Source organism: Schistocerca americana, chromosome 1 (assembly GCF_021461395.2).
Source record: "Schistocerca americana isolate TAMUIC-IGC-003095 chromosome 1, iqSchAmer2.1, whole genome shotgun sequence".
In the NCBI taxonomy this organism is placed as follows: Eukaryota; Metazoa; Arthropoda; class Insecta; order Orthoptera; family Acrididae; genus Schistocerca; species Schistocerca americana.
This window is the reverse complement of record NC_060119.1, coordinates 912,513,353-912,537,251: the sequence shown is the minus strand read 5'-3', so window position 1 is coordinate 912,537,251 and position 23,899 is coordinate 912,513,353. Positions and strand designations below refer to the sequence as shown.

The following is a 23,899-nucleotide window of genomic DNA, read 5'->3' as shown; positions in this document are numbered from 1 at the left end:
CACTTGGGGAACCACTACACGAAGCTGGTCATTCTCGGTGCGTAACAGCAAAACTCCGTGCGAAACAGACAACAGATGACGTTGCGGATAATGGCGACGAACCACAGGATCCGATATGTCCTTTGCCTTGGACGGCCAACCACGTTGAACAAAACGTAATAGTAAACTCAGATGAGGATCCGTAGCTGTCTCACGTGCCACCTGACGATAATCAATCGGAAAATCCCGGAGGGATTGATGCTCATCGGCGTCAATCTGATGGCAAGAGTCGTCAGAGGAATCGAAGACACCATCCGCAGCAATCGGCATTCTAGAAAGCGCGTCAGCGTTTGCATGCTGAGCTGTAGGGCGATACAGTATCTCATACTGGTATTGTGATAACAAAAGAGCCCAATGTTGTAGTCTCTGAGCTGTCCGCTGAGGAACTGGTTTAGACGGATGAAACAGTGACGTCAGGGGCTTGTGATCTGTTACTAAATAGAATGGTCCACCATAGAGGTAGTGATGGAATTTTGTGACACCGAACACAATAGCCAACGCTTCCTTGTCCAATTGGCTATATTTACACTGAGCTTTGTTTAGCAATTTAGATGCGAACGCAATAGGACGTTCGGTGTTACCGACTCGGTGAGACAACACAGCACCGAGGCCGAAAGAAGAGGCATCACAAGCTAACACCAGAGGCTTGTTAGGGTCGTAATGGACCAGACAATGATCATTCAATAAAGCCTCTTTAAGTTGCTGAAAGGTTGATTGGCAATCAGCTGACCACACAAACGGAACATTCTTACGGCGGAGACGATGCAACGGTGCAGCAATCTGTGATGCATTAGGTATAAACCTAATATAATATGTCAATTTGCCAAGAACTGCTTGCAATTCCTGCAGGTTGCGAGGGGCGGGCAAATCACGAATAGCTGCTAAATGTGACTGGGAGGGATGAATGCCTTGAGCATTAATAACATGTCCCAGATACTCCATCTCCGTAAGGAAAAATGAACATTTATCGATGTTGCAACGTAGGCCTGCCTGAGACAACACTGTAAACAAACACTCCAAATTACGGAAATGTTCAGCAGGCGTCCGACCGGACACAACAATATCGTCTAAATAGTTGCAACACGATGGCACATTAGCCAGAAGTTGTGACAAAAAAACGCTGAAAAACAGCTGGAGCTGACGCACAACCAAAAGGCAAGCGCAGAAAACGGAACAACCCCAACGACGTGTTTATGACAAAATACTGTTGTGATTGCTCGTCGAGCGGCAACTGCAAATATGCTTCACGGAGATCAATTTGGAAAAGAAACGAGCTTCCCCTAACGTATCCATCAGCTCGTCCGGTCTAGGCAAAGGAAAAGAATCAATGACAGTCTGAGGATTAACTGTCGATTTAAAATCAGCACACAAACGTAACTTGCCAGACGGTTTCTTTATAATAACTAAGGGAGAAGCCCACTGGCTCGCTGAAACGGGTTGAATAACACCGTTGTTTTGCCAACGACGAAGTTCATCTGCTACAGGTGCCCGGAGGGCGTGAGGCACTGGACGAGCACGAAAAAATCGAGGCTGAGCATTATCTTTTAACTTAATATGAGCGGCAAAGTTCGCAGCACAACCTAGTTCGTCTTTAAATATGTCACTGTATTGGTTACACAAATCGGTTATGCTGTCTTGAGGAACAACAACAGAATTAATTTGCAACACATTGTCTTGGATAGACAGGCCAAACAAGTCAAAACAGTCTAATAAGAAAATGTTTACACTGTCTGTAGCGCGGAGCACTGTGAATGAAACTGTTTTTGTATTGCCACGGAATGTGGCTGGCACGCTACATACACTTAACACAGGAATTTGTTCTCCACTATAAGTAGCCAAAGAATGTTTTGCCGCTGACAGTTTAGGGCGGCCGATAGCCGCATACGTAGCACTATTTATGAGAATCACAGACGCACCAGTGTCTAATTGAAAATTGAAGGTCTTATCCTGGATGCGTAGCTTCACAAATAGTTTATTACACTGTCTCTGGATCGGTGCAGGGGAGGCGGAAGACACAAAATCAGCGCGTTTAGCGCGTGTTCGCTGCTTACGACAACTCGTGGGTTGGGCGGGTGGAACAACAACTCCCGCTTCACTTGCAGTCTGTACATTACTTTTTACAGCGTTTGAATTACGCTTGGGTAGCATAGCAGAGGGCTGGGTGGGTGGCTTATTGCGAACAAGTTTATTACCCACACGAACCGTGGAAGAGGCTTTAAACGCGACCTTCTGGGCGGGCTGGCTTTGAAGAACATGAATATCCATGGGCTGGGCAGCACTAGAATTGTTCTTGTGTTTACGCAAACAAACAGTCTGGATGTGTCCTTTCCTTTGACAAAAGTGACAAACCGCGTTTCTTAACGGGCGACGTTCACGAGGATGAGCAAGAACACAATTAGGGCAAGACTTAACTCTATCATTTTGCACACGCGGCTGACGAATGTGTTTAACATGACGCGGCCGGCTAGTGTTTACAGTCGGACTCTGCCGGTGGGGCCGCGGGCGTGACATAACTTGCTTAGGACAGGCAATTTGAGAAATACATGGCTGATCTAACTCACACTCAGCATAGTCAAAAGTATCTTGGGCTTCAATGATGTTCATCACAGTCTCTAATGACGGGTCAGGCAACTTTAAGATAGCAGCACGAATACGAGAATCTGCAATGTTTTGAGTAATAGCGTCTCGTAACATGACATCACTGTAGGAAGCTCCACACACACAATTAAATCGGCACTGACGGGTGAGGCCCCGTAAATCTGTTAACCACTGTTTATTAGATTGATGTGGCAGTTTCTTTAATCTGAAGAACTTGAATCTGGCTGCTGCCACATGAACTCGCGACTCGAAATACTCAGCAAGCTTGTTAACAACAACGTCATAGTCTAAAGCTTCTGGCTGGGATTCCGGGAACAACTTACAAAGTAGTCGATAGACTTCCACGCCTGCGGTGGAAATTAAATAAAGCTGCCGCTCAGTACCTGTGATTTTGTAGACTGTCATGTGCGCCTGCAACTGCGCGAAATATTCTCGCCATTCTTCTCTTGATGCATCAAAAGCACGGAAAGGTGGTGCTGCCTGTGCTTGTTCCTTTTGTGTTGGAGGATTAGCCGCTTGTTTGGCTATTGCTTCCACCAGACTTTGTATTTGCTGACTCTGTAACAAGATCAACTGTTGTAAGTCGGCAGACATACTGAACACAAATTAAACCAGCCCCCAAAATTTTATCGCTATAATTAGTATAATCAGAAACAAGTTGAACCAGCCCTGCACACGAGTTCGGAAGTCCTCGTCGCCAGTTTTGTGGCGGCGTTCGTAGCGACAAACAATTCGCTGTAGAATCGGCTTACGAAGTCACCGCCACACTTTTAATAGCGGGCCGACCGGTCCGCTGGAACAGTGAACAGAAAGATGAAAACCCAAACACTCTGATTAAATAAAAGTCGGTACTTATCTTTATTAACGAAGTACAGTAGTGAACTCCGTGTCTACAGAAATCTGTCTAGTTCGAGTCGGAGCGGCTAGGTCAGCGTCGGCTGACGACAAACAACAACTCTGCTGCGATGAACACACAACTGACTAGCAAGTACACAATTCGGTGGCGAGTATACAACTGAGCGGCGAATCCAGAACTGTCCTAGCGCTCGCGAGTCCAGCGCTTAAGAAACCAGAAGCCAGCGGTGGCGCGCGCAGACTTGCGGCGATTTCCTGTCTCGCTGGCGCTGCTTATGCGGACGGCGTCCGGACTTTGATGCTGCCAACCTTTTGGCAGCGGGCTCGGGTGGCATTACTGGCTAGGATATAACACTGGCAATACCTGCAAGATGGATACACAAAACTATTACTGCTATACAAGTACAAGGATTGGTATGCCAATTTCCTAGTAACGGTTTTTGCGGACCCGCCATATACTTGGGGTGTGCCGGGTGCGCAAAGATGAGCGGCGGTGCTGTCGTTGTGAAACCGACCAAGTAAAGTGATCGGCTAAGGACACTATGCGAGTATGCGACCTAGGAAAAACTGACGCTTGCACAGTTAGCAAAAGGATGTACTTCATATTTTGTTTTCATATATATAAATTTTTTTCTTTTGGGTGCCGGAGGTCCCCACTTTAATTTTGTTGTTATTTCATACTGCATGGTAGAACGGCAGCGAGGTTCCTTCCAGGACAGTTTTCATGTGTCAGGACGTACTATGTTTATTTTGTGAATAATAAAGGCTTCTGGTTCTCCTGCCTTCCTTAAAAAAAACCTCTCATTCCTGGCAAATAAAGTGGTTTCCTTGTAAAAAAAATAGATGGTAGAGCACTTGCCCGCGAAAAAAAAGCGGTCTAAGGTGCTGTTAAAAAAAAAAAAAAAAAGATGGTTAGGGCTCGGACTCTTACGCCAGAGGTCTCGGGTTCGATTCCTCGTCCACACTTTTTTTTTCTTTTGCTTCATTTTCTTTTGTTGTTCCACCAATTATTCAAAAAGTTTCTCAAACCTACATTATTTTTAAAACATTATTTTAGCTCAGGAACGTAAAGTTTTCCATTCACTGAAAAATATTCGTGCTCGTTGTTCTATTTCGTTTTATGGGGTTTCAAGGGGCTTTGTAAGGGTCCCCTTGGGATTATAACGGTCATCTGCGCATAGGACTGTGAGTGAGACGTCAGAAGTAAACGGTAGTCTGTTTTTCGATTTCGTCGTGAACAGACGTGCCTGTTTCAAATTTGGCAAATGGCTCTGAGCACTATGGGACTTAACTTCTGTGGTCATTAGTCCCCTAGATCTTAGAACTACTTAAACCTAACTAACCTAAGGACATCACACACATCCATGCCCGAGGCAGGATTCGTACCTGCGACCATAGCATGTTTCAAATTTCAACGTGTTATTCCGATCCGTGGTTAAACATGTCGACTGAAGATGTTGCTGGCTCATCTTGAATAGGAGAAGAAATTTCTGAAGAATCCATTCATAGTGATCCATCAAAATTACGATTGAAGGACGCAGTGGTGTATTATGAAAAGCTGTTGACGGAAAATAATTTAATTGCATCGACATTTGCGGAAGACATCTCTCGCGATGCTATGTTATTGGCCGGAGAACTTTATAATAATACTCTGGAACTTTTGAATGAAAAAACATTCGTAACTGAAGAGGAATTAATTCACACTCATGAGGATTGCGAAGAATGTGAGAAGAACGACGAACAGTTCGAAGTGTCACAAAGTGATTCGTCTCCAGACGAATATAAACCGTCACCGAAAAGATTTAAAAGTGACATGATTCCCATTGCCTACAAAGTCAAAGTCGTGAATATTGCTAAAGCGCACCCAACATGGTCCTTGGCGACATTGCAAAAAAGTGGATGCCGCCTATTGAAGAGAAAAGAATATCTTTCACAATGGGAGAAAGAGATTAAAAGTGGATAAATTTGAGGCGATAGATTAGTGGACCTACGATCGTTTTGTGGAAGCAAGACAGCAATATCAGCAAGCCACGACAAAAAATCTACAGCACTGGGCATTGGCTGCGGCTGCACGATTCGTCGATTTCAAATTCAAGGCGTCTGATCGATGGGTCACGGCATTTAAACAGAAGCACAGAATTTGACAACGCAAGGTCACGAAACTGGTTTCGAAAAAAGAAGCGGCGTCAATGGAGGACATCCAGGCGTCTTCGGAGACCTTCCGACGGCAGACGTGCCGTTTAATTCCTCAATAACATGAGGATTATGTGATAAATACTGACCAAACAGGTAAATACGTGTTTTCTGCGTACAAAATGTTTTTACTGATGTAAAATATATCAATTCAAATTTAATTATAGAAAAAGATATTTACATACACATTGGAATATTGTTTAATATTAAAAGTACAACTATTTTAGGATGCCAATATCAATCTGTTTTCAACAGGACTCTCACTGAAAAAGGGAGTAAAACAGTTTTCGTGAAAAAGTCGGATTTGAATAAAGCGACGCATTAGTACACCGCACAATATTCAATAACATTATCCGGAAAACTGCTCCCACATGTCTTCATATGCTTACAAGAAGCGACCGGCCATTTCGGACCTCGTATTCACAAATTAATAGATGGCTAAGCCAATACTTATACGAACGTCATCCTAACATCATCGAAGTCCGGAAAATTAACAACAGTTTTATACATGGATTTTCTCCGGAAATGTTTAAAATCTTAGGTCGGGGAGAATAAATATTCACTTCTCATTGACTCTTGGGGAGGTCAAACGAATTCGGAGATATATGACGCAATTTTTCAAGATGACGAAAATATGGCAACTTGGTCTGTACAAGTCATACCTCCAGAATGCACTTCTTTGGTGCAACCTTGTGACGTTTACTTTTACAGGCAAGTTAAAAATTTCATAAAGCGCTTGCAAAATTGCAGCGCATTGTTAGAGAAGAATCGTGAAATTAATTCCCGGGAAGATTGTATAAAAATTCATTCTATAATTCACCATCAATTATCGTCACCAATATTCCGAGAGATGATTCAATATGCCTAGTTTGCCTCAAAATTATCAGAAACTCGAAACATTTTCGTAAATGTTAATGGGGCATGTTTTTGTACAGATTTATTGCAAACGCCCTGTGATTGTAAAAAATCCGCTTTTATATGTTGCGGAAGATGTCGCAAAAATTATTGCTTTGTTTGTTTTTAAGACAATAACCACTGCGGTTCTTGTTTATAATTGTTACATGTATAAAAATTGAATGTTTCCCAATCGACTCTGTTATTCTGATGAAAAACCCAATGTTTCTCCTCATATACTTTACAATGGGAAATGGAAAACCCACCGTCACAAACTGTGTTGTTGGACAAAAAGAAAAAAAGAATTATTTAGTATTGTAACTAATTTCTTAAAGATAATGTAGGTTTGGGAAACTTTCTGAATAATTGGTGGAATAAGACAAGAAAATGAAACAGAAGAAAAAAAAAGTGCCGGAGGGGGAATCTAACCCGACACCTCTGGCGTAAGAGTCCGAGCCCTAACCATCTAGGTGAGGCGGCGGCTCAGCAGTGGACTAACATTTTATACTCATAAGGCACCTAAGAAACTTTGGATCGATTTTCCCGGGATTTTCCGGGTAGTGCGTCCTAATAGTTTAACCACCACACAAAATTTCGGACAAATCCCCGACCCCACGGTCGTGCCGTCTCCTTGTTAGAAGCAAGTATAGAGTACCACAGTACCTAAGGACAATATCCCCATGAGACCAGTTATCCGTTTCAGGACTGCTCCCTATATTTCCCTCTTACAAGTCGACTTTTCAATGACCACAGCAAATCCTGCTGCCATTGCCCACAAAACTTCCATCCTCCCTCAGGATACCTGCTTCTTTCACTTTCGGCAAACCGCAATGCCTCATCTCAACATGTTTTTATTACGCTTTGCTCCCTAGCGGTAACCCAGAGTCAGAAATGTCCGGGAGCGGCAGCTCCACGCACCGTGCACCTGAGCACATCAGACGTTCAATTCCTGCAGCTCATTTCGACATAAACCGTTACATATTTCAGGGCATTTCAGAGATCTGGCTCAAACCAACTATTCCCACATGAGGGGATGAAGTAGGAAGTAGACCAGCTTCTCTATGGGACAACCTGTGTACTTTTGATATAGGCAAAGTAAAAGCTGCGACTGATCCAGTTGTCCCAGCTGAAGAACTGAACTGGCACTTCACATTACCACAACCGAAGGAAAGACTCATTGATTACTTCATGGGTGTAAACTAATGTAGCCATTAAAAATTGTATCTAAAGCATACGGCCAAGAAAGCCATCATGCGTACTAGTTCAGCATCTACTGGACACGATGACATCACACTGCAAATGATGAAGCTTGTTAATGATCCAATACTGCCCAGTACAGCAGGTACCTTCAATCACTCCTTAACCACAAGTGTTTTCTTTGAAGCCTGGAAACAGGGACTGTTTAAGCCCCTACCTAAAAAGGACATTGCCACAAAACCCTCTGATTACCCACCTACTTGCATCCTTTCTGCGTTGTCCAAGGCTTTAGAATATATAGTTCACGACCAGCTAAGAAGCTACCTAACTACAAACAAACTACTAGACGAATACCAGTCAGTGTTCTGTAAACATCGCAGCACAACATCTACCTTAATAAAGATAACAGATGACCTGAAGCTTGCCATAGATTCACAAGAGGCCACTATCATGCGTCCAGCAAAGCCGTTGACACTGTAGATTTCGACAGTTTACTTGACAAACATATCAGCCTAAATTTCTCGTAAAGTGCAGTGCAATGGTTTTGTTCACACCTGACATCACGCCAGCAATGCGTCATATCCGGTACCATAAAGTCACAACGGAGGCATGTAGTATGAGGCGTCAATGAAGTGACATCAGTTTTGTGTTAATGCAGATGCCTCATTTACGCCTCCATTTCTAAATCGCAAAACTAATAAACCCAAACAAAGCTATCGAGAATCTCAGAACTGACCTTTTGCACTCTCAAAATGGGAGCAGGATATAGGGTTTAAGCTCAACCCACCGAAAACCCAAACAGTAGTGATTCGTTGATCTAGGCTCATTAGCCGAAATATCGGGAATCTCTACCATCTTCAACTCTAAATGGGGCAAATATCAACTTCTCTCCTTCAGCAAAGAGTCAAGTCATATTAATAAATAAAAAACTAAATTTGACTGAGCAGGTAACTTAAGTGTGCAAGAAGGCATCTCTCCATGCCCTGAAGAAGAAGCTTGCACAAACACTTGTACTTCCAATTGCTGATTAAAGCGATGTTATTCTGCAAGGTCTTTCTCAGGAAATCTTACAGCACGTGGAACTGGCTATGAATGCCTGTATTCGTTATATTTATGATGTTAGACTCTTTGCTCATATTTCACCATCATATGCACAGCTATCCCGGCTGCGTACAGATAAGCACAGTGACTTCCATATCACAGTGACTTCTCTTACCTACGTACACTGTCCTCCTTATCTCTCCTTGTCTTTTCCGCTCTTGTCTGAGCAACTTAGCAGAAACACCCATTCCCATCAGGGCAAAATCCTTTCTGTCCCGCTCCATGGTTCAGCCACTCTCTCCAAGTCCTCAGTAGCAGGAACCCGAAACTGGAATAATTACCTGCATTATATTAGAGAATTGAATAACATCTTCAGCTTAAGAAGGCAGTTGATGACATATCTACTAAAGTAACAATAATGATTACCATTACCCCTGTAAGAGTGCGTTATCCTTGTACATCCTTCTCTCCAACCAAAAAGTGTTCTCAGCTGGTGCAGTCTCCTTAAATTTCCTTTCCCCAGAACTGGCTACATCAGAAAACGTGTATTTTGTACACCTATGTGTCTCCCACTATTATTATTATTATTATTATCAGTGGCAGCAGTAGTTGCAGTAGTAGTAGAAGTACTGTCAGTATTAACTTTGTTACCTCGTGATTAGTATTGTCACTCAATATCATCAGTTATCTGCTATGTCAGCAGGTCCTTTGCCTCTCCATTTTCTGCGCTCCATTGCTTCCTTCTTAAGGGTGCTGTATGTTGTACCGTCCATCATGTCATCCAGTATCTGGAATCTCTTCCTTCCTCGCTTCCTTTTCCCTTCTACATAACCTTCTAAAACTGTTTTTATCAGTCCGTCATTCTTTCTTAATATGTGCCCAATCCAATTTCTATTTCTTCTCTTTATTACATCTAGTAACTATCTTTTCTCTCACACTCTTCTCAGTACCTCTTCATTTTTTACTCTGTCCATCCAACTTATTGTTTCCATCTTTCGCCATGTCCAGATCTCAAAAGCCTCCAGCCTTTCTCTGTCTTTTTTCCTCATCGTCCACGTTTCATCGCCATATTGAAGAACACTCCATACAAGACATTTTATGAGTCTCTTTCTGAGTTCTCCGTCCAGACCGCTGCAGAAGATTCTCCTTTTCTTATAAAACGCCTCTTTTGCCATTGCTATCCTTGTTTTAATTTCTGTGGTGCACTTCCAGTCGGTGTCTATCCTGCTTCCAAGATACTTAAAATTTTGCACCTGTTCTAGTGTTTCTCCATTCAGCATAATTTTCATTTCCTTATTTCCTCCTAGTACCAATACGTTTGTTTTATTTGTGTTAATTTTCATTCCATATTTTTTTCCGTTAGTTGCAATGGTGTGTACCAAATCCTGTAATTCTTTTTCCCCTGTGGCTAGAAGGACCATGTCATCAGCAAGTCTCAAACACCCTACTCTTCTTCCTCCAATTTCTACTCCTTTGTCATCTGATGAGCATTGGTCAAACATATTTTCCAAGTAGACGTTGAAAAAAGTAGGTGATAAAAAATGGTTCAAATGGCTCTGAGCACTATGCGACTTAACTTCTGAGGTCATCAGTCGCCTAGAACTTAGAACTAATTAAACCTAACTAACCTAAGGACATCACACACATCCATGCCCCAGGCAGGATTCGAAACTGCGACCGGAGCTGGCGCTCGGATCCAGACTGTAGCGCCTAGAACCGCACGGCCACTCCGGCCTGCTGTAGGTGATAAACAGCATCCTTGTCTTACTCCTTTTCCTAGTCTGATCCAGTTTGTACTTTCTCCTCTCACTTAAACTGAAACTTTTTGATTAAGATATAATGAGTTTATAAGTCTTCTGGTTTTCCAGTCCACTCTCTTTTCCCTTATTATAGTCGCCAGCTTGTCCCAAACCACATTGTCAAATGCCTTTTCTAAATCGATGAAGCACATATATAAGTCTCTTCCTTTTTCAATAAACCTTTCTCCCAAGATTCGTAGGAGACCTATTGCATCTCTGGTGCCCGTATTCCGTCTACAGCCAAACTGCTCCATGCCGAGATTCTCCTCCATTACTTTTTCAAGTCTTTTATTAATTATTCTTAACATCACTTTGGCTGCATGTGAAATGAGGCTGATTGTCCTGTGCTCGCTGCATTTCTTGGTTCCTTGTTTTTTCGGTAATGGAATCATTAGTGTTGCCAGAAAGTCCTCAGGCCATTCACATAACCTCAATATTTCTCTTATTCCATCGTGGTTCAAGTATTTTAGTACTTCTCCCGGTGTTGTATCTGTACCTACCGCTTTGCCATTTTTCATTGCAGCTATGGCAGACTTTACTTCTTCCATTATGATGGTCGGTCCTTTCTCTTCATCACTTACACTGTTGTGTGATTCAAGTTCCAGAGTTTCTGGTTTGCTATTTGTGTCATATAGCTCTTTTATATATTCTTCCCATATCTGGAGGACATCGTCACGATCTTTGTACACTACCTCTTCGTCTTTACTCTAAATTTCCATAGTAGCACTTAATGCTCTTTTTTGTTCCCATGTCATATTCTTTACTCTGTTGTATAGTAAGTCGTATCTTCCCTTCCTGTCTAGTTCTTCAATTTCATCACATTCCTCTTTTAGCCATTTTTTTCCTAGCCTGCTCTGTTTCTCTTCGCAGTTCATTATTTAACCTTCGGTATATCTTTCTTGCATCTTCAGTGTTCTCGTTTTTCAATTTTCTTCTCTCCTCCATCTTGGAAATCATTTCGGTCATCTAAAAAAGATACCCTGGTCCGATGTAAGAGAGAGCCTGATGGCGCTAATCGGATCGGATTAAATAAATAATAAAAATATCACACTGCAGAGTTTGCATACAAATGCTTAACTGGACATTTCAGATTAGAGAACACAAAGTGTAAAAAAAAAAAAAAAAGAACTCCTCAGAAATAATCCAAGAAATACACAATACTTTATATTTTTTGTTTCTATTATTTATACAATCTTTCTGTTTTCCGTATTATTATTGTCACCACCTAAAAAACATATATCCTGTGATGTAAAAGATTTTTATATTTCACCCACACGTGGTGAAATAGTTAACGTAATAGATGATCAACTGACAAAAAATCCCAAACACCGCCACAGAAGAAGTGACACAAATCATACGAGCCATCACCGATAAAAAGTACTTTCAGTTTAACAATGCATTCTAATTACAAAAGAGATGTCTCCCAATGGGAAACCCAATCTCTGACATACTAATATATATGCTAATAAATAATATTGAAAACAAAAACATTACCCCGCATCTCGTGGTCGTGCGGTAGCGTTCTCGATTCCCACGCTCGGGTTCCCGGGTTCGATTCCCGGCGGGGTCAGGGATTTTCTCTGCCTCGTGATGGCTGGGTGTTGTGTGCTGTCCTTAGGTTAGTTAGGTTTCAGTAGTTCTAAGTTCCAGGGGACTGATGACCATAGATGTTAAGTCCCATAGTGCTCAGAACCATTTGAACCATTTGAAAAACATTGTATAAACAATAGAAACAAAAAATGTGAGGTATTGTACTGGCGCAGGTACATAGACGGTATCATACTTGTATACCCCATAGCCAAACTTTGCAGACATGTAAAAGGTTTACACAGACAAATAAATAACATACCCAAGAGCAGCCACTTCACTAAGTAACTAGAAACAGAGGGAAAAATACCCTACCTTGACCTCAAAAACACGAAATACTACTTGTACAGGGTCAAGATGACAGTTGTAAGAGTCGAAGGGGACGAGAAGAGGCTGATGTTGAGGAGACAAAGAAACGATGTTGTAGACTGTCCCCCACGTGATTCAGTCTACTTACGAGGGCAGTTCAATAAGTAATGCAACACATTTTTTTTCTGAAACAGGGGTTGTTTTATTCAGCATTGAAATACAGCAGGTTATTCCCCAAACTTTTAGCTACATAACACTATTTTTCAACGTAATCTCCATTCAATGCTACGGCCTTACGCCACCTTGAAATGAGGGCCTGTATGCCTGCACGGTACCATTCCACTGGTCGATGTCGGAGCCAACGTCGTACTGCATCAATAACTTCTTCATCATCCGCGTAGTGCCTCCCACGGATTGCGTCCTTCATTGGGCCAAACATATGGAAATCCGACGGTGCGAGATCGGGGCTGTAGGGTGCATGAGGAAGAACAGTCCACTAAAGTTTTGTGAGCTCCTCTCGGGTGCGAAGACTTGTGTGAGGTCTTGCGTTGTCATGAAGAAGGAGAAGTTCGTTCAGATTTTTGTGCCTACGAACACGCTGAAGTCGTTTCTTCAATTTCTGAAGAGTAGCACAATACACTTCAGAGTTGATCGTTTGACCATGGGGAAGGACATCGAACAGAATAACCCCTTCAGCGTCCCAGAAGACTGTAACCATGACTTTACCGGCTCAGGGTATGGCTTTAAACTTTTTCTTGGTGGGGGAGTGGGTGTGGCGCCACTCCATTGATTGCCGTTTTGTTTCAGGTTCGAAGTGATGAACCCATGTTTCATCGCCTGTAACAATCTTTGACAAGAAATTGTCACCCTCAGCCACATGACGAGCAAGCAATTCCGCACAGATGGTTCTCCTTTGCTCTTTATGGTGTTCGGTTAGACAACGAGGGACCCAGCGGGAACAAACCTTTGAATATCCCAACTGGTGAACAATTGTGACAGCACTACCAACAGAGATGTCAAGTTGAGCACTGAGTTGTTTGATGGTGATCCGTCGATCATCTCGAACGAGTGTGTTCGCACGCTCCGCCATTGCAGGAGTCACAGCTGTGCACGGCCGGCCCGCACGCGGGAGATCAGACAGTCTTGCTTGACCTTGCGGCGATGATGACACACGCTTTGCCCAACGACTCACCGTGCTTTTGTCCACTGCCAGATCACCGTAGACATTCTGCAAGCGCCTATGAATATCTGAGATGCCCTGGTTTTCCGCCAAAAGAAACTCGATCACTGCCCGTTGTTTGCAACGCACATCCGTTACAGACGCCATTTTAACAGCTCCGTACAGCGCTGCCACCTGTCGGAAGTCAATGAAACTATAGGAGACGAAGCGGGAATGTTTGAAAATATTCCACAAGAAATTTCCGGTTTTTTCAACCAAAATTGGCCGAGAAAAAAAATGTGTTGCATTACTTATTGAACTGCCCTCGTATTTAGAAGTCAGTGAAGGAAACCAAAGAGAAATTTGGAAATGAATTTAAGCTCAGGGAAAAGAAATGGAAACTCTGAGGATCCTCAATGATATTGTAATTCTGTCAGAAGCAGTAAGGACCTGAAAACCAGTTCAGTTCTTGAAAAGAGCTAATAAGACAAATATCAAGTAAAATAAAATAGGTTAAGGTCTATTGTTCGGTATGGATAGTTCCTTGAAAAGAGCTTATAAGGTAAATATCAGCTAAGTAGAACAAGGAAACATAATGTAGCCGATATAAACCAGGCGCTGCCAAGTAAATCGGATTAGGAAATCAGACATTAAAACTAGTAGAAAATTGTTGCTATTTTAGCAGCAAAATAACTGACAATAGCATAATTGAAGAGGATATAAAATTCAGTTCCACAGTACTATAAAAAGAGAAATATTTTATTATCGAATATAAATTTAGGTTTTAGGAAGTATTTTCTGAACGTATGGGGAGTAGCAACCGTGGGCAGTAAACAGACGCTTTTGTAATGTGGAGTTACAGCAGAATGCTGAAGCTTAGATGCGTAGATACGATGAACTAATGAAGAAGTACCGAAAATCTAAATTTTCTGCCTATCACCGAACTGAAAAATTGCGGCACAACTTGACTGAAACAAGGGGTTGTTTGAAAGGACACTTCGTGGGGCATCAAGGAATAACTAATTATTTGTGTTTTTCTCCTACCAGTCACATTTATTTATTTTGTATTTAATTTAACACACATCAACGAATTTCGTGCATGTTTTGCTAATTATCAGCCTATTATGCATACTCATGTTACTTGAAGATAAAACAACTTGCTCTAAATGAACCCAGAACTAGTTTGTTCACTTTTTCTGGTTCTGGAGTGGCTGTTGTGGTTTTTGGGGGATGGGGGATGGCCAGAAATCGATTTCAAGTGTTGTCTTCCACTTGTGTGGATCTGTGCCTCGTTGTTGTGATTGACATCACAGCCTGTACAGGTTGCAGGTAGTTTTGCATCAGTTGTTATGATGTGATAACAATGTGATATCCTTTCCATATACTGGCTGTTGATTTACGATTTTCACTTCTGAAAGTTGCATCTGCATCGTTAGTGCGCTGGCAAAGCTGTTGTTCAACATTCTATTATTACTCTGGCTCTTTTAATACTGTTTTTGACGCACTTTCTCTGCACAAACGTTTCTCCATATCTTAAATACAATATGGCGGCCTTGTAGACTGTGGATACCGATGATCGTTTCTTTTCGCGATAGTGGTGATAAATGATAGTTACAATATCTGTGTTTATACAGTGTCGATGGCTTCAGTTTGCAGTGTCGTTGAGAGATGCATGCATGTTTGAAGGATCAGATACTGTTCCGACAATTTTAGCTGTGGTATTTATTAACAAATGGATTCGCATTTTGTGAACCTGGATCGAGATCAACTGTTTGTGAGAAATGAAAAATTGTGCTCAAGCGGAACACGAAAGCAGATTTCTCGCTTATCGCGAGGGGTCGCCGTAACGCCGGCCGATGTGGCCGAGCGGTTCTAGGCGCTTCAGTCCGGAACCACGCTGCTGCTACGGTCAGAGTTCGAATCCTGCCTCGGGCATGGATGTGTGTATTGTCCTTATGTTAGTTAGGTTTAAGTAGTTCTAAGTCTAGGGGACTGATGACCTTAGATGTTAAGTCCCGTAGTGCTTAGAGCCATTTGAACCATTTTTTTTCGCCTTAACGATAAAATATTTGTCTCTCCCTGTCCGGGAATCACGAAATGTGGCAGCGTAAGGGATGTGGACTCCGCGATGTATCGAAGCTTGGATCGGTCCTGGAGGCGTATTGGGATAGCCGAAGTGGTTGAGGCGACAGCTCGCAATAAGCGGGAAGTCCGTGTTCGCGTCCTTATCCGTCACAGATTTTCACTTGTAACAAACAGCCGACGTTAATCCAAATTTGCAAAATGCGAAACCTTTTCGTGATATTGATTGTTTAGTATTAGTTTGCCACATACTGGCACCTCTCAGTTCTATTGCATTGGTAGTGATCTAAGGCTTGTTTCTCTGGATTCAGTTATCACATTTAAAAATAGTCACCACACCGAGCGAGGTGGCGCAGTGGTTAGCACACTGGACTCGCATTCCGGAGGACGAAGGTTCAAACCCGCGTCCGGACATCCTCATTGATGTTTTCCGTAATTTCCCTAAATTGCTTCAGGCAAATGCCAGATGGTTCCTTTGAAAGGGCTCTGCCGCTACGGTCGCAGGTTCGAATCCTGCCTCGGGCATGGATGTGTGTGATGTCCCTAGGTTAGTTAGGTTTAATTAGTTCTGATGACCTCAGAAGTTAAGTCGCATAGTGCTCAGAGCCATTTGAAAGGACTCTGCCGACTTGCTTCCTCGGCCTTCCCTAATCCGATGTGACAGATGACCTCGTTGTTTGGTCCCCAACCCCAAATAAACCAACCAACAGTAGCCACATTTTGCATCATGAATGAAAATTTCCTTTTTTTCCTTGATGTCAGTTCTTCTACTTTTTCCATTTTGTGCAAAATTTCCAAGTTGTCTTCGATTTTCTAACGGTACCCTGTTTCATTAACATGTGTTGCTACTACTCATTTTTTTTACATATCTTTACTATATATCGGTCTATATATTCATTATATCGAGTTCTGAAATATCTGCCTGTCTGGCCTATATAATATTTGTTTCATTGGGTGAATGTAATTTTTTAAATGCCAGTTGCGTCAATATCTGTATCTGACGTTTTTACGTTGTGAATAGGTCTCCTTCTCAGGTTGTTGGTGGTGATGAAGTTGATTTTTGTGTCTTTATTGTTGAATAACTTCGATAATTTTTCGGATGCTACACGGAGATATAGCGTTTTTAGATATTTCGCTGCTGGGATGCTGTCAATATTTCACTGATGGGGTGCACTCAATTGAGAGACTGTTTTTTTGCAGTTTGTTACTTTGTTTTTTTATTTGTGGTGATGCTGTATTAACAAGTGAGTGATCATATCCATTGTTTAATTCAGTACATTGTATGGTTTCTACTTCTTACTAATTTCTGTATGTGGAAAGTTGTGGGCTCTGCGTAGCATTAATCTATATGCGACTTTCCTGTGGGCCGTGGGGTTTGTAGAGGAGTTTACCATAGTGGTGTCTGTAGCAGTAGGTTTTTTGTGAGAGAGAGACACCTGCTGGTTCTGTTTTAATACTTTCATGTCAAGAAAGGGTATGGTATTGTTCTCTTCATATTCCAGAGCGAACTGGATATATTTTTGCAGACTTTTGAATTTATTAAAAAAGGTTGTTACTTCATCATGTGATACATCAAACAGAATGAGAGTGTCATCCACATACTTCTTATACAATTTAACTTTGCTTGTGATACTGACTTCTAATTTCAATATCTTATTCTCCATGGGGTTGATAAATATTTCAGCTATTAGGCCACTAAGAGAGCTTCCTGTTGCAGGCGGTAGGTCTTGCTTGTAAATATAGTTGTTGAAAGAGATATTAAAGTAAGTACATATATAAACTCTATTATTTATGATCTGATCATTGGCTTTTTTTCCTTTTCTAGGTTCTTTCTTATTATCTCAACTGTTTCTTCAACAAATATACCTCCACATAAGTTTACAATGTCTAGGGATAAAATCTTGATGTGGTACAATCAGTTCGTTCATATTGTTAATAACTTCATATTGTTCTTCAAATATTTTTTCAAGTTTTGCTTGCAACCTTTGAGTGGTCATAGTGACGGGTTTACGGCCTGATGTACTAGAAGGTCTGTATACCCTGCTTAGTGGCTTTGTGTTTAATGAAAGGTTTTCCACAAGAAACGTATTATTACGGAAGTGTGTTGAGAAATTACAATTTTTTGTTGCTATTTGCTTCTCTTACTTTTTTTTACCAAATACATAATCTATGCGTTCTAAGTAATCCTTGGTTATTTGAAACGTATTACTTTACTGATATCTTTTAACTGACTATCTGAGGGAGTTTGTTTTGGTAATCTGCTGTAGTTCGTAGAAAATTTATTTAGAGAATTTTTATTCCGTTTTGGTAATTAAATTCAGTCAGGTCGTAGAGGGCCAAGCACAGATGTCTTTGTGCAGTAACACGAACACGCGTAACATTCATAAACGACGCGGTACACCGAAACCAATTTTACGGCAAGTCAGAGTGCAGCAGAAACGAGCACGTAACATTTTTATCTACTGAAATACTGATAAGAAACTAAGCTTATTTCAGTGTAAGATGTGTTTTCTTTAACCCACTGATAGACGTCTTTGATGGAAAAGAACACAGATATAACGCTGACTAACGCTTTAAATTAGAGTTACTTATGGTGGAGAAGAGAATTACAATAATTTTCAAATCTGAACATGCTTGTCGTGAGTGAGTTATCTGCCATTCTTGTTTGTAGAAGGTACACTTATTTTTCATCTGTATATCGCTGTTGCTTATTATCTCAAACTGACCCGATCCGATGAGTGACGCCCGTGTTAAGATTATTTGTCGGTGTTACAGAGCAGCATCGAAACATAACACTACCGTATATGACAGTGAAACTAGGAGCGTTCCGACAAGACTGGTTACTCAGTAACTAAGACAAATGATCCGAAGGTTGTTACTGTTACAAACAGATCAGTGTGACGTAATAAAAAACAGCGATCTACAGACGGAAACTAACTGTATTATCCAAAAATAATTTTCATTTATCAAACGTAGTAATACAGGCCTACATAACAAAGAAAGAAATCACACAAAACATAACTATCTAAATTACATTTTCTTTGACCTCTAATTGACCATGTAAACTGACTTCGGTGTTCTCTAAGAAGGTCTCCTGGCGTCATTTATTAACTCAATTCCATCAATTCCACTGGTGGAGCAAGACTCTGTGGCCATCTGCTTAACAGCACTTTCGTCCACTTTTGGAACGCAATGTAGCATCGACCCCTTGTGGCATAGTCTAGTCAAGTCCATGGTAGACTTCTGAGAGTAATATGCACCAAATGTCTTTGCACAAGCCATGCAAATCCCGTTAATTATGGGACGGCAGTTGGTGGTCGCTTGACACTGTTCCCGATGTGTTCCATCGGGTTCACGTCTGGCGAATGTGGTCACCAACCCATCAACATGAATTCATTGCTATGTTCCGCAACCCACTGTAGCACAATTCTGGCCTTGTGGCACGTGCAGTAATCCTGATGTAAAATACTATCGCCTTCGGGGAAGAAATCAAGCATAGAGAGATGCGGGCTTTCCGCAATAATGTACAAGTAGTACACAGCTGTCATGGTGCTCTCGTGTACCACTAAAACATGGTTCAAATGGCTCTGGTGACTATGGGACTTAACATCTGAGGTCATCAGTCCCCTAGAACTGAGAACTACTTAAACCTAACTAACGTAAGGTCATCACACACATCCATGCCCGAGGCAGGATTCGAACCTGCGGCCGTAGCGGTCACGCGGTTCCAGACTGAAGCGACTAGAGCCGCTCGGCGGCTGCGGCCGGTCACTAACGGTTTCATAGTAGTCCAGGCGAACAGGTGAATGTTCCAGACGGCATACGAGGTGTGTTAGAAAACTAACGAGACTGATTTTTTATCTACCAAAGTTTTCATTTTTTTCAAACAACAATGTTGTTTTCTTTGTTTGTGTTGCCATATTGTCCGTAGTTGCTTTACAGTTCTTGAGGGTATTTTCGTTCTGTCTTTGCAGCTACAAACCATGCTTGTTTTCCACCAGATGCGTTTCGCTTAATTGAGGTAAAGCGTCATCAGCTGTCTGTAATTAAGTTATTTACATTTTGACTTGCTTCAAGACCGGAAAACAGTTCATTAACAACGGCAGCAGACGGAATTTCCCTACATAGGCGAGAAGGAAATCAACGTATGTACAAACCAACATATTGTTAACGAACTGTTTTTTCGGTCTTACAGCAAGTAAAAATGTAAATAACTTAATTAAAGACCACTTTTGAAGCTTTATCTCAGTAAAGCGAAACGCGCCTGGTGAAAAAAAACAAGCATTTTTTGTAGTTGCAACGAAAATATCCTCAAAAACTATATTGTTCCGTTCACAATAGTTCCTTCGGTAGTTGTACACAGTTGGAGTCTTTGTTCCTAACTTTGGTAGCAGCACTCAAAAGCTTCAACTGCTAGGGCCTTTAACATGTCGGTCACATCCTTTTGAATGTACTCCAGAATCCCAAAAAGACGTCCTTTTAAGAGATTTTTTTCAATTTTGCGAAAAGAAAAAAGTCACAAGATCTCAGATTAGGTGAATAGGGGGAGCTGTCGAACAACAGGAATGCCTTTTGAAGTCAAACATTCCGTGATAGAAGTGACTGTGTGACATGGGGGGTTGTCATGATGCAGCATCCCTGCCTGACATATTCGGGCTCACTCGATACACCCTTTTCCTGAGCCGTTCAAGGACATCTCTGTAAAACGCGTGGTTGACAGTTTGTCCTGGCGAATCAAATTTTTTGTGTACTATACTCCTACCGTCAAAAAAGCAAATGAGCGCTGTTTTGATTTTTGATTTTCTCACTCTAGCTTTTTTCGGTCTCAGTGCGCCACTCCTCGCTTTGCCGCTCCGTCTCAGCTAGTACTGAGAAACCCAGGATTCATCACCTGTGACCACACGACTGAACCATTCGTGGTCACTGGCAGTCCTCTGAAGAAAAACAAAGCACACGTGTCTTCGATTGTCCTTCTGGTCAGTTGTGAGATTTTTCGACAGAATTTTGGCATAAACCTTTCGCATGTTCAAAACTTTGGTCAAAATTTGATGTACGGTGAAAATATTTAAATTTAACAGGTCAGCTATTATCCTTATTGTTAAACGTCGGTCTGATCTCACAAGAGTACACGCCCCTTCGACATTTCAGCCGGATGTTGAAGTTTAATGTCTCCATGAACCAGGTGATTTATGCCAGCGAAAAACTTGTGCTTTTGATAAAGAATATTTCGCATAGGCCTGTTTCAACTTTTCACGGGTCAGACTCACGGACTCCCCAGCTTTAACGCAAAACTCATTAGCATAACGTGGCTATAAATTCATCCGTTCCTTTTTCGAAACACACAACAAAAATACAGCTTCGCTGATGGCGCTTTAAAAAATCACGTGAAGTCTGTACGGAGATGAAACTGGGACTGAGCGTCTGGAAGGGATGCAAACACGAGTCTACACAAGCAGAATAACAAAGCGTTACAAGATCCCTCGCCGTGTTGTCAGACTTATTACTTTTCTCACACAGCTCGTAAAAAATACTGCCCCACAGACCTGCGCACGTGGCGCAGTACACGTTTATACTAGCCGTTAGCCTGAATAATTACGTATCTGGACACGGCCTTCTAGACGATCACTAAAGAGGCACACGAACAACCGACCACCTTCGCGTGTTTTTTAAAAAGAACATGGGAGAGATAAGAAAAGGAGATAAGGAATTTTTACTGTCTATAATAGAACATACAGTCACCAGTATTCTTGTTGTTCCCTACTTTCGCCCAAATAAAAAGATACTCGTCTGCATTCAGCTTCTTCTTTCTTCTTTTAGCCAAAGTAAACGACTTGTCTCGCACCAAAGTACCATAGGGAACATTTGTGAATAGACCTGTACTCTGAGCTATACTCAATGTCTTCCAGACCAAGAAGTTTGCATCGGGGAAAGTTTCAAGGCCACCGTAGTCTGCATGATTCCCCCATACAGCAGCCAAGGTCAGGCATGTACTATCTCCAAATACAATTTCGACATCACTTATGAACTGCATTCGTAGTCCACGAAAAACATCTGGGCCGCCAATAAGCTGCTGCTTCTTGAACTGACCAACCAAGTCAATCTCTATTGCTCTCAATGAGTTGTACACAGGAGCAGTGCGCCGCAAGCGCCGACGATATCCACGTCGCACAGGCACTGCAGAGGCACTGGCTCTTAACAGTCTGTTCTTTTGTCGAAGCTTCATATGTCAGTGGGTTCCCGAATTGGAGACGCCTATCATCACCAGAATAATTTTCGATACGTCCCTACTCCGCCTATGAACTTTCCTACCGGGTCACGTGCCCGCACCGCCTGCAATCAGCATTTAATCTGCAAGCGTACACAGAAAGATGACCTCTCGGGGCTTCGTACGCAGACAGTAACGCCGGAATTCAATCATGGGCCTTCAAGTTATCCAATAGTCTGTAAGTCTACACTGTAGCTTGCAGTGCCAATCACTGCCTACCATTCTGAATCCTTGTTTAAGTCACCCATACTTCGAGTATAGAGCTGGTTCAACAGCACTGTAAGAAGGCAATTGGGACATGATGAAATTACATCATAATTGGCCAAACAAAATTGTATGCTTGTCATAGTGCTCCGTACACCTACTCAGATCAGACTCATCGTCCATACACAGACAATACACATCATCGTTAATTTCTACGCCAAGTACTGAAGCGTCCCTTGTATCGATTAGTACATCGACAGGGAGATTTGGTTTTGAGCTTTTACTATGAGTAGATACTACCGTCTCAAGCAGGATGACGATCTCATCGGTAAATAATTTGCAGTTCTGGATTAATCTCGAATATACGTTCAGTTTCCTGTGGGTACTATCTGTACCATGGGGAAATCAAAGATTCTCAGGGCAGTCACACGCAACTGGAAAGGGTTATACTTTGATGATACCGGGCACTGTACACGATTACCCATCTTTCGTAATTTTGAGTTCAAAATGACGAAAAAATAGGTAACATCCCTCTTCACGTGGTACAGATGCTTGCCAATAGGGTAAAATCGCCGTGAGCATTTAGACGTACCACGTTGAAGGTGCCCATTTGGTAAAACACCGTGTCCTGCTGCGTGAGAAAGTCCGTACTTGCTTGCTGCACATCCTCGTCTGACCGAAATCGCCGACCATTCAAGGCCCTTTTTAAGGGACCGAAGGCAAGATAATCAAATGGACAGCTATCCGGACTATAGGGAAGGTGCTCGAGTCTCTCCCACTTGAGTTGTGCAACTTTTTCGAGTCTCCGGGCGGGGACTACTCAGGAGGACGTCGTTATCAGGAGAAACAAAACTGGCGTTCTACGGATCGGAGCGTGGAATGTCAGATCCCTTAATCGGGCAGGTTGGTTAGAAAAATGTAAAAAGGGAAATGGATAGGTTAAAGTTTGATATTGTGGGAATTAGTGAAGTACCGAGGCAGGAGACCAAGATTTAGGGTCAGGTGACTACAGGATTATAAATACAAAATCAAATAACGTTAATGCAGGAATGGGCTTAGTAGTTAATAAAAAGAAAAAGAAAATAGGAACGTGGCTAAGCTACTATGAACAGCATAGTGAACACATTATTGTAGCCAAGATGGGCACGAAGCCCACGCCTACCACAATAGTACAAGTTTATATGCCAGCTAGCTCTGCAAATGATGAAGAGATTGAAGAAATGTATGATGCGACAAAATAAATTATTCAGATAGTTAAGGGAGACGAAAATTTAGTAGTCATTGGGGACTGGAATGCGATTGCAGGAAAGGCAATGGCCGCTATCGACAGGGGATTACAGGTTGATTCCGTATTTCTGGATTTCCGGAAAGCTTTTGACACCGTTCCTCACAAGCGACTTCTAATCAAGCTGCGGGCCTATGGGGTATCGTCTCAGTTGTGCGACTGGATTCGTGATTTCCTGTCAGGAGGGTCGCAGTTCGTAGTAATAGACGACAAATCATCGAGTAAACCTGAAGTGTTATCAGGTGTTCCCCAGGGAAGCGTCCTGGGACCTCTGCTGTTCCTGATGTATATAAATGACCTGGGTGACAATCTGAGCAGGTCTCTTAGGTTGTTCGCAGATGATACTGTAATTTACCGTCTATTAAGGTCATCCGAAGACCAGTATCAGCTGC

General features: G+C 42.1%; 1 protein-coding gene across 1 annotated transcript in view; it reads right to left on the bottom strand.

Annotated features, from left to right (window-relative positions):
- LOC124595090 (proline-rich protein 2-like) overlaps nucleotides 1-23,899 on the bottom strand; it is a 65,661-nt gene that overhangs the window by 6,677 nt on the left and 35,085 nt on the right. The gene's annotated exons all lie outside the window — the stretch shown is intronic.